Source organism: Leopardus geoffroyi, chromosome B1 (genome assembly GCF_018350155.1).
Source record: "Leopardus geoffroyi isolate Oge1 chromosome B1, O.geoffroyi_Oge1_pat1.0, whole genome shotgun sequence".
Lineage (NCBI taxonomy): Eukaryota > Metazoa > Chordata > Mammalia > Carnivora > Felidae > Leopardus > Leopardus geoffroyi.
In genome coordinates, this window is record NC_059327.1 from 52,765,025 (window position 1) to 52,776,138 (window position 11,114).

Sequence of the window (11,114 nt, forward strand, 5' to 3'; positions counted from 1 at the left end):
TCCTTGATCACTCCTGGCCTGGCCCCCCAAAGCTCCTTAACTTTCCTTGGTGGCAGAGGCCATTCTTATTCTATGTCCCTGGAGCCGGAATGGGCTGGAATGGGCAGTCGGTGTTCAGACTGTTAGTTTGGCGGATGAACGGGTAGAAAGTGAACCCTTGGAATATGCTCGCTGGAAATTTAGTATGTCTGACGAAACATCTAACGGTGAAGGAGGGTACCATGGGAAAGGACCCTTGCTGGGGGTCCAGTGTTTTTCATGCAGTCTCTGGAGGCCGAGGAGGGTGTGCCTGCTACCTGGGTCGGCGGGGAGCAGTCGGGGAGCTGGGGGAATGCTTGAACTATGTTTGTGAAATGCTTTAGATACAAAGAGTTCAAATTTACCATCTAGTCCGGGGTCCAGTCCACTTGGGAGGTAAGCGGGGCAAGGACGGTGTGCTCATTACACATGGGGAAAATGAGGCTCGGAGCGGTGACTTACTTGCTCTGAGAGTCTCAGAGAGGTGACTTACTTGCTCTTGGCCAGAGTCGAGCTCAGTCCTGGGTTTTCCTGGACCCCGTTGGTGCCTTCTTGTCAGCTTCTCGTCCCTCTGTACAGCCTCCTCCCAGAGACAAATATTGACTCAGCTGGTGCAGGGAGGCCTCCAGGGATGTGTCAGCTGGTGCCTTCCATAAGGGGTGGGGCTTCTGGTTTGGATCAGGTGCTTTCCATGGTCTCTTGCAGCTCTGTGGTCAAACCTCTGGCCTCTTCAGGAGACTTGTAAAAAGCACTCTTCACATCTGCCCTTGAAAGGTCCCCTTTGAAGGGGTCTGTGTGACAGAGCTGGCTGGCTGGGGGCTGCCAGGAGGTGGTGCTGGGAAGCAGTGGAGTTTGGCTCCCATCCGCCATTGCTCCTCCATCTTCTGGGCCCCAGTTTTGACAGGTTCTCTGGTTTTGTAACTGCCCTCATCTCTCCAGCCTCACCATCACTCAGGGGAGGGATGAAAGATTTTTGTAAAATGAAACAATTAAATTGATTATCTTGCGTGTAGCATCAGCATTTTCTCATACATTTTGAGGTAGATATTGTTGTTCCCACTTTGCAGGTGAGTCAACTGAGGCATGCTTAATAATTATAATTGGACACTTATGAAGTACCCAATACTTTATTTGGATTATTTATTTAATAGCAGTGGCTTTTGTTTATTGAATACTTAGTATGTGCAGATACTGTTCTAAGCTCCGTGCCTACACGAACTCATTTGGTGTCCATGAAAACCCTAAGAGGGAGCCCACATGAGAAAATGAGGGCCAAGAGAAGGTTAACAAGCCCCTAAGGCCAGAGCAGGGATGTTAGATCTGGGATTCAAACCAGGTAGTCTGACTCATATTGAAAAACCCAGCCCAAGCCACATGGTTAGTCACCGTGGAGCTGGGATTTGAACCCAGGCAGTCGGACTCTTAGTGTCATTGGCAGAATCAGGGCTGGGGTACAGACCCACTCCTCCAGATGCAAATGATAAAGCTTCCTTCTCTACCTCATGCTCTGGGCTGTGCCAAGCAGTTTACCTGCATGGTCTTGGGAAGCAAGAAGGCTGTTTTCCCACACCTGGTTTCCACAAGGAGAGCTTTTCCCTCAGTGCCCTGCCCTGGGCCTGCCCTGGCCCACTGCTGGCTGGGATGGGACAGGCGAGACCATCTCATCTGGAGTTCCATTTACAGATCAACTGGGTGAGTAGATTCAGAGCAGGATCTCCCATTTTACTTGTTGATTTCTCAAAAAAGTTCATAACACAAACAGGAAAGTGAGGTTCTGTGTATGGAGTTTGTCTCAGAGACCTCAACATTTATACAGTACCTACAACCAAGGGTGATGTTAAGGGCATTTTACATTTAGGATGGGACAAAGTAAAAAATGGTCTTAGAGGCCTGCTGTCGTGCCAGATGTTGTTCCTATGATTGCTGAATTGGGTGCGGTTCAAGAACTTTCCAAGGAAAACATCAGGAATACTGGCGTGGCCAACGGGCCTGCGGGAGGAACAGGAGAACAGCTATTTTACAAACTGTGTTGGAAGTATTTTAGTATTTGAAGGCCTGGTTGGCATGCTGGCTAAATATTAAATTGCATAAGCCCCTTGAAGATATTCCTTACCTTAGCTTATAGATTAGGAAACTAAGGTACAGGGAACTTAAGTAATTTGTTCCAGATCCATCAACTACTATGTGGTAGAGCCAGGATTCTCACCTGTCTGGTTGACTTTGAAGCATGGGCTTTGGAGCAAAGTGTTTCCTAGATGGAGAGGGGATGTCACCCTGAGCACTTCCCGGCACCATGCTTGTGTCCACACGTGAAAGCCTGCTGACGGGATGTTTAGGTAGACAGCTTCTGGGAAGGTCCTCATTGATCCCTGCTTCCTGGTATTCACACTTCTGCAATTCCTTCTCTTTGAATAACTTTCTTCTCACTAACTGAACACCTCAACGGGGGGAGATGTCGCTCCCGTGATTAGATTACAAAAGGTTTTGACTGTGGTCTTGCTAGCTGACTTGCCCTTGCTGGCTTTGATGAAGCAGGTTTGGAAGGCCCACATGGCAAGGAAATGAGGTCACCCTTTAGCCAACAGTCAGTTAGGAAATGAGGCCTTTAGTCCATCATCCAAAAGGAACCGCGTTCTGCCAAGAACCACAGAAGTGAGCTGCTCCAGTTGAGCCCTCAGATGAGTCCCCAGCCCAGGCTGACATCTTGATGGCAGCATTCTGAGGGAACAGGAAGCAGAGGACTCAGACAAACCATTCCTGGATTCCAAACAACGGAAACTGTAAGATCGTAAAGATGTGTTATTTTAAGTCCCTAAGTTTGTGATGATTTGTTATGTGGAAGTAAGTAGCCAATACACATGGACATCAAATAACATAAAAAACTATGAGAATTATATTATCCAGGTGAGTTAAAGATCAAAACACAATACTTTTAGTTTTAAACATCTTGGTAGAAGTCACAAAAGCTGTCCTTTCAAAGCTGCAACAGTTATCTGTCTTTATTCCTCTGAGACAGAATGTTCCTGGGTTGCGGGAAACCACCAAACCATTGGCAACATAAATGTTAAATAAGCTCAAGAGATCAGACCATGGAAGGTTAGGTTATTTTGACCAAATAACCCCTGGGGAAAACAAGAAATTATGGAACTAAAAAAAAAAAAAAGATGTTAAAAGTATTTAAGTATGGTCATACCAGTATCAAATTATCTGGTCAACACTGGAGGGTAAACAAGTACCTGGAGATGTAGGCAGAATCTAGGAAACACTTTTGCATTGAGAGCATTTACTGATCCTGGCAAATTTGGTTTTTCCTTTGACAGTCTCATGGATTGGATGGTAGGGGACAGACATAAAAGTCCAAGAGCATGTAGGTTGGGAAGTCAAACAGCAACTTTCTCCCACAATATGCTGGCATCACAAAGCACTACATCCCTAGAATAAGGGTGAACCAACTATACATCTGTCCTACTGGGGGTTGGCAATGGCAGTTTTCATTGCCTGGGTAGGCCAAGGAACCCTAAGCTTTGAACTTGGTTTAAGGCAGCTCTGGGGGTGCATAGCCCTTAGATACCTGATAGAAGCAAGCAAAATCCTCCTTGGAGAAAGGTGTCTTTATACTGGATCTGAACTTGTTGGTTTAAATATTTTTCTCAAGGATAAGGAGTAGCTCACAATAAGAGATAACCTGGGAGCAAAAGAAAACAAGGTACTATGAAAAGAACAAGCAGAAAGAACAGACAATAGATGCAGATTTACAAATACTTTGATTATTGGAATAATCAAATAGAGATCCCTCTCTGACTGATTATTTCGAGCATATCCCCACAAAAAATGTACTTACTATGCTTAAAGAAATAAAAGAGAAGCTTGAAAATATCTGCAAGAAACTTTCCACAGTGACATGAGAGGTCTTAAAAAAAAAACAAATAAAACTTTTAGAAATAAAATCCATAATAACCCCAAATTAAAAAGTTCAATGGCTGGCTTTAATAGCAGATTAGATACAACTAAAGAAACACTTAGTAAATAGGAAATTGGCCCGAAAAAGATCTCCCAGATTGCAACACAGAGAGACAAAACAATAGAAAATGGAGAAGAAAGGACACAAAATATAGAAGATAGAATAAGAAAGTCTAATGTATGTTTAGTTAGAGTCCTAGAGGAGATAAGAGATACTAAAATAGAGACAATATTTGAGGAATAATAGCTATAAATTTTCCAGAATTTTGATAAAAGACCCCAATCTACAAGTTCAAGTATAATAGAGTAAGTCCCTAGATAAATAAACACTAGGCATATCTTAATAAAACTGCAGAAAACCAAAGACAAAGAAAAGAATCTTAAAAGTTGCTGAGGGCAGATGGCAATACCAATAATAATAGAATCAAAAAGGTGAGTATTTCAATGTGTTGAAAGAAAATAAGTGTTAATCTAGAATTCTATGCAGTGAAATATTTTTTAAGGAATAAGAGCAAAATAAAGATATTTTCAGATAAATAGAACCAGAATGAATTTTATAGTATTAGAGCCATGTATAAGAATTATACAGGATGTGCTTTAAGCAGATAGTAAAACAATCCCAGATGGATGGACTGAGATACAGGAATAAAGATCAAAGAAAATGAGTAAATATATGGGTATACTTAAATTTTCTCCATACATAGTATGAAACGACAACAATAATAATTTGTGGGCTTTAAAAGAGAAACTGGAAAAATTGAAATATATAGCAATAACATATAAGCTAGAAGGTAAGTGGAACTAAAGTGCTATAAGTCATTATATTATCTCAGAGCAAGATAAACATTTATTCAACCTTAGACTTTGAAAAAAAGTTAACGTTGCATGTTGTGATTTCTGGGGTAGTCATGATAAAAATAGGGCTTATGACTTCCAAGGTAGTAGAAGGAAAAAAAGAGCATGATGAAATTCGTCAAGTTCAGTGATGGCAAGAAGAGAAAGAAAAACAAACATAGAGCAACCAGAGGGCAAGAAAGTCACAAAAGTGGTAGCCTTAACCTCAAATATGTCAGTAATTACATAAAATATAAATGCACTGAGTTCTCTTGTTAACAAAGATATCTATCTATCATCTATCTATCTATCATCTATCATCATCTATTTTGAGAGAGAGACAGAGAGAGGGAGAGAGAGAATCCCAAGCAGGCTCTGCACTGCCAGAGCAGAGCCCGATGCGGGGCTTGATCTCATGAACCGTGAGATTGTGACCTGAGCCGAAATCAAGAGGTGGTTGCTTAACCGACTGAGCCACCCAGGCACCCCAAAGACAAAGATTTTAAGACTGTGTTAAGTAACTCTGTATGGGCTGGAGAGAAGTAACCTGCCCAGGGTCCTCTAGGGAGTTGAGTCAGGGCCAGCAACTGGGTGACCTGCTTCCTAGTCCTGTGCTCTGTCAACCCTACCCGATCCCATTCAATACGGCCCGTTTATTTTGAGCAGCCAACTGTTTGTCAGGTGGTGTCAGATTTTGCAATGGATAGATGAGTGCAACAAGGTTTCTGTCTTTGCAGCATTTTCCTGAACGAAGAGAAAGTATGTTTTAGCATGAATTTTCGGGTACAGATTTCTCTAGGGATTTATGGTGACACTATATCTTCGTGGTGGGGGCAGTGGGGGTGGTGGCAGTTTTGAGGCCGTGCCTGAGAAAAGCCCTGCCTGTGTGCCTGAGTGTCCATTCTAATAGCACCACATGAAGTCAGAGGGGAGGGAGGGAGGACGTACTTTTCTGAATGGAAATTCATCAATGTATTTCTGTCTGCTGCAGTTATCAGTGTTGCTATTTCCGTGAGTAATGGTGGAGCCTTCACCGGGCTCATGCCAGACACTGGGGGTGGGGGCACAGGGCAGCGATATGGCAGGGGTCCTCTCTTTCGTCAGAAAACATGAGCTCATGCCAAGGTTTCCACAGGTCACCGAGATAGCACTGGCTCTCTGGAGACAGGCGTGACCCTCAGGTCGGCTCCTAGTCATTGAACTAAGTGGGCTCAGATAAGGGCCGGATAATGGTAGCCAAACTCCCACGGCCTCTTCAGGCCTCCCCCAGAGCCCTGAGGCCAGAGAGAGGGCAGGTCAGGGAGGGGCCAGTGGGAGGAACTCGGACTGGGAGGTTGCTCTGAGCCCCTGGAGCCTGCTACAGAGGGACCCAGATCTCGCGGGACTCATGGCCCACCCTGTTGGTCCATGCCCTGGCCCCCAGACCCGAGTTGTTAGGACAAACAGATGCCTAATGGGGGGACACTGGCCACCATTAACTCCTGGAAAAATATCAAACTGGTAGCACTTCCTTCTCTGGATGTTTTCTCATTTCATCAAATTTGCTGTTATCTGTTGGCAAATATTAGTGAGTGGGGAAGTAGGAGATGTGTGTTTTCAGGGCCCTGCTATGGATCTGGGGTGGCCAGGGTTAATCTGTCCGGTGCTCTCAGGAAAAGCCAAGGCCTGATCACTGTCCAAACAGTTTCTCTACTTCTGTGCTCTCTGACCCTGAATTGGCCACCTATGAGGTTTAATCTCTCTAAGACTTCCTGGGACTTAAAACAAACCACACCCACTTAAAAAGAAAATGAATAAAGTGTCATCTGTGTGTTACCAAGATGGGATGATGGTCATGGCCCCAGGGCCTGCCAATCTCTGGGGGCTGCTACACAGCCACGTGGGGGAGAGTAGGAGGCAGATTTAGAACTGGGAGGGACTTCCCTTTGGGAGATTGTCCTCCAGGTTGGCAAACAGTAGGCATGCACGTTGCCAGTTCCCGCTCTTGCTTGTAGATTGTGGAACCTTTTTTTTTTTTTTTTCTGCCCAGAGCGGCCCCCAGGGAGCCACTATCAGAGTAGACTAGAGTCGGCACATGAGATGCTATGATTTGCTGTCTCTGTAACAGTCCAACTCTTATATTCCACAGAGGGGAATACTGGGGCCCAGGGAGGGAATCTGCCCATGAGGTTGGCACAGCTGCTTACTTGAGGCTCTCAGGCTAAAATGCAGATCTCCTCCTCTCTGCACAGGCCTTAGTCCATACCCTGCTTTTATGAGCCTTCCCTCTAGGGAAAGGACCAAAAGAAATCGTCTCAAGTATCATTGCCTACAGTACTGCTTTAAGTTTGAGAAATGAAGCTCAGGTTTGAGAAATGAAGCTACATCTTGCATGTAGACAAACTGCAAATAAGAGTTAAAACTTCTGAGAAGGAAATACTAAATTTGTCACTGAGAACAGGAAAACAAAACAAAACAAAACAAAACAAAACAAAACAAAACATCAAAACAACAAACCCACAAAACCCCCAATAGCCCTCTTGGACTGGAACACTAGTGCCATCTACTGGAGAGCGTAGATGCTGCATGTGTAGTCATCCTTTTCATTGAAATACAATTTATGTAAACATTTAAAATGTATGCAATTCTCTATGTTATTTATGAATATATGCACATGTAGAAAGGTACAAAATATACTTGCAAATGATAAACATAACTTCAAGTTAGTAGTTAACTTCTGGGGAGGGTAGGGGTGGAGAGTGTGATAAAGGTTTTAGCTCTACCTGTAACGATTACTTTTTCTTTTAAAGAGATCTGAAGCTAATATGACAAAGTATTAACACCTATTAAATCATGGAGGTGGTAATATTGGAGTCTGATATTTATCAGACTTATCTCTTTGTTTAAAATAGGTTATGATAATTATAATTATATTTATTATGTAATATTTACTAAATAGCATGTTTATTATTCTATAGGTTAGTTATATAGTGTAAATTATATGTTCAATATATATTATGTAGTTAAATTTATGTAAGAACAATAAAAAATAAGAATGTAAAGTTTGGAGTCCAGGTTCTTATCCTTGATATCAGGCAGCAGTTATTTAGTAACAAAAATTATGGGGGCCCCTGGGTGGTTCAGTCAGTGAAGCGTCCAACTTCATCTCAGATCATGATCTCAAGGTTCGTGAGCTTGAGTCCCGCCTCGGGCTCTGTGCTAATGGCTCAGGGCCTGGAACCTGCCTCAGATTCTGTCTCCCCCTCTCTCTGCCCCTCCCCCACTCACACTCTGTCTGTCTCTCTCTCTCAAAATGAATAAACATAAAAAATTAATAATGAAAGTTATTAATTCTTGCTAGCTGCCCTTATTGTCATTAATAGGTTCACGGAGTTGATACAAGTAACTGAACGGCAACCAAAGACTCTGTGTGGGCTGAGGAGGAATAGTGCTCTTCAGCAGAGGTGACAAGATGAAGAAGATACATGTACTTGCTAGTGTGTTGCTGGACAGACTCACTTCTTTGCTGTTGTTGAGAAGTGGTCTATTCCCCATAAGAAGGTGTGCCCTGGAACATCAGAATGTTAATCACACTGAGTCTGGACTTCGGGAGGAAGGTTTCATGTAGCCAGCTGATAGTTCAAGTTGACAATCAATATTATTTCCAGATTAAGTTTGTAGCCTAGAAAAGATCACAGACCACAATTTAGGAAATCAACCTGCTTAGGACTATAACCCAGAATCTGCCTAACAAAGGCAGGACTCACCCGATTTTGACAATTCAGGTTTACCTTCATATTTTTAAAAATATATCCAGGTACCTCTAATATGATTATTTATGTAATATATTTTTATTTAAATAAACTTGCTTTTGGTTACCAGAGCTTTGAATGTGATCAGTCTGGGTTGTGTCCTGGGATTTTTAAAAAATGTCCCCACTTGATTCTAATACGTGGCAAGGTTGAGAACCACCTCTTCAAAGCAAGAAAGAGCAATCCTGAGGTTCCGGGGATGAAGAGGGAGTTGAAAATGAGAGTAGTTAGTGTGAGAACTGATACTGTGGGCTGGGTGGAGTCTGGGTAGGGTGCATTCTGACCAGGACATGGGTCCTTTTGGCTAGAGGCTTGGTTTTAACACTCTCACAGGGACATGTGATGAGGCCCTAGGCCTGTAAAGAAGGGAAGTTGGATTTGAGATCCCTGCATAAGTCAAGGCCCTTGAAAAGCTACATGCGCAGTGAAAGGGCAGGGAAACTTTGCTTGCCTGGGGCATTAAGTAGGAAAATCATCTCGGGATATCCCAAAAATCCAGTTGAGAAATTCACTTAAAATTTGGCCCCAAACAACCCAATTGTCCATCGATGGATTAATGGATAAACAAAATATGGCATATGCATACAATAAAATATTATTTGTCCTTAAAAAGGAATGTAATTCTTTTTATTTATTTTCAGAATTGAGATATAATTGACATAACAATGCGTTCATTTTAGGTGTACAAGGAATAAAATCTGGACACAGGCTACATCATGGATGAACCCTGAAGGTATTACGCTAAGTGAAATAAGCCAGTCACAAAAGGACAAATGTTGTATGATTCCACTTGTATGAGGTACCAAGAATAGTCAAATTCATGGACATAGAATGGTGGTTATATAGGGGCTGAGGGGAGGAGAGTGTGGGGAGTTAGTGTTTAATCAGTGCAGTGTTTCTGTTTGGGATGAACACAGCAATGTTGAATGGACTTAATGCCACTAAACTAAACACTTAACAATGAGTAAAAATGGTAGCTTTTATGTTATGTGTACTTTACCATAATAAGAAAAATTGGCCCCAAGTTTATGATGCCCCTGGCATGTTTGGCAGAATCAAATAAAATACTGCTTGGAGGAACAATCCTCTTCCCAAAGTGTACGTGTCCTGTGGAGCATTGAGACAGGGTGGGGGTGGTGGTGTGAATGCTCACTGAATATAGACTCATAGTAATAAATTTGAAAACATATAGGAAAATAGCTTATCATGAAAGAGTCAGCAGACATGATGAGTGGCAGGAGTACCACCCCACTCATTGTCTCAAGACAGTGAGACAATCAGAAAATACGTCAGAGAGGAAAGAAGAACTAGAAATTGTAAGGACATAACGTATCATGTAAAAGAATAGCAGTTTAGATATGGCTAAAGAGAAAATTAGCCAATGAGAACACAGATCCACAGAAACTGCCACAAATGAGGCCCAGAACAAAAAAGAGATGGAGAACATAAGAGTGAGGTTAGGAGGTGGGAATGCAAGCTGGTGCAGCCACCCTGGAGAACAGTATGGAGGTTCCTCAAAAAAACCAAAAATAGAACTACCCTACGACCCAGCAATTGCACTACTAGTCATTTATCCACGGGATACAGGTGTGCTGTTTTGAAGGGACACATGCACCCCCATGTTTATAGCAGCACTATCCACAGTAGCCGAAGTATGGAAAGAGCCCAAATGTCCATTGATGGATGAATGGATAAAGAAAATGTGGTATACACACACACACACACACACACACACACACACACACACACACACTGGAGTATTACTCAGCAATCAAAAAGAATGAAATCTTGCCATTTGCAACTATGTGGATGGAACCGGAGGGTATTATGCTAAGTGAAATTAGTCAGATCATCATAGGACTTCCTCATGTGAGGACTTTAAGATACAGAACAGATGAACATAAGGGAAGGGAAGCAAAAATAATATAAAAACAGGAAGGGAGACAAAATATAAGAGACTCTAAAATACGGAAAACGAACAGAGGGTTACTGGAGGGGTTGTGGGGGGGGGGGATGGGCTAAATGGGTAAGGGGCACTAAGGAATCTACTCCTGAAATCATTGTTGCACTATATGCTAACTAACTTGATGTAAATTAAAAAAACAAATTAAAATGGAAAAAAAAAAAGACTGAGGTTAGGAGACATGAAAGATGGGATGAGAAGTTTCGCTGTAAATCAGAAGGTGGTGTTGGTGGTGTCTTGTGCTAAACCTCTCACCCCACCTGACTCAGTGCAGTAGTGGTGGATCATTCCATGCAAAATGTCAATATCTCTTTGTAACCACATGCCACAATGTCTCTCTGTTCTGACTCTGGGCTTTCACCAACACTGCAAAAGACAGTTCAGCTTACACATAAACACAGTTGGGAAGACTGAAGGTGTTAAAACTTTCAGCAGCCGTCAGCCAGTGGAGGAGAGACATAAGGAAATAAATGTCTCGGTTCAATGCCCTTTGTTGAAAGAATCTGAGGCATGCATTGTAGAGTTCTCCAAAGAATTTGCCACAGGAC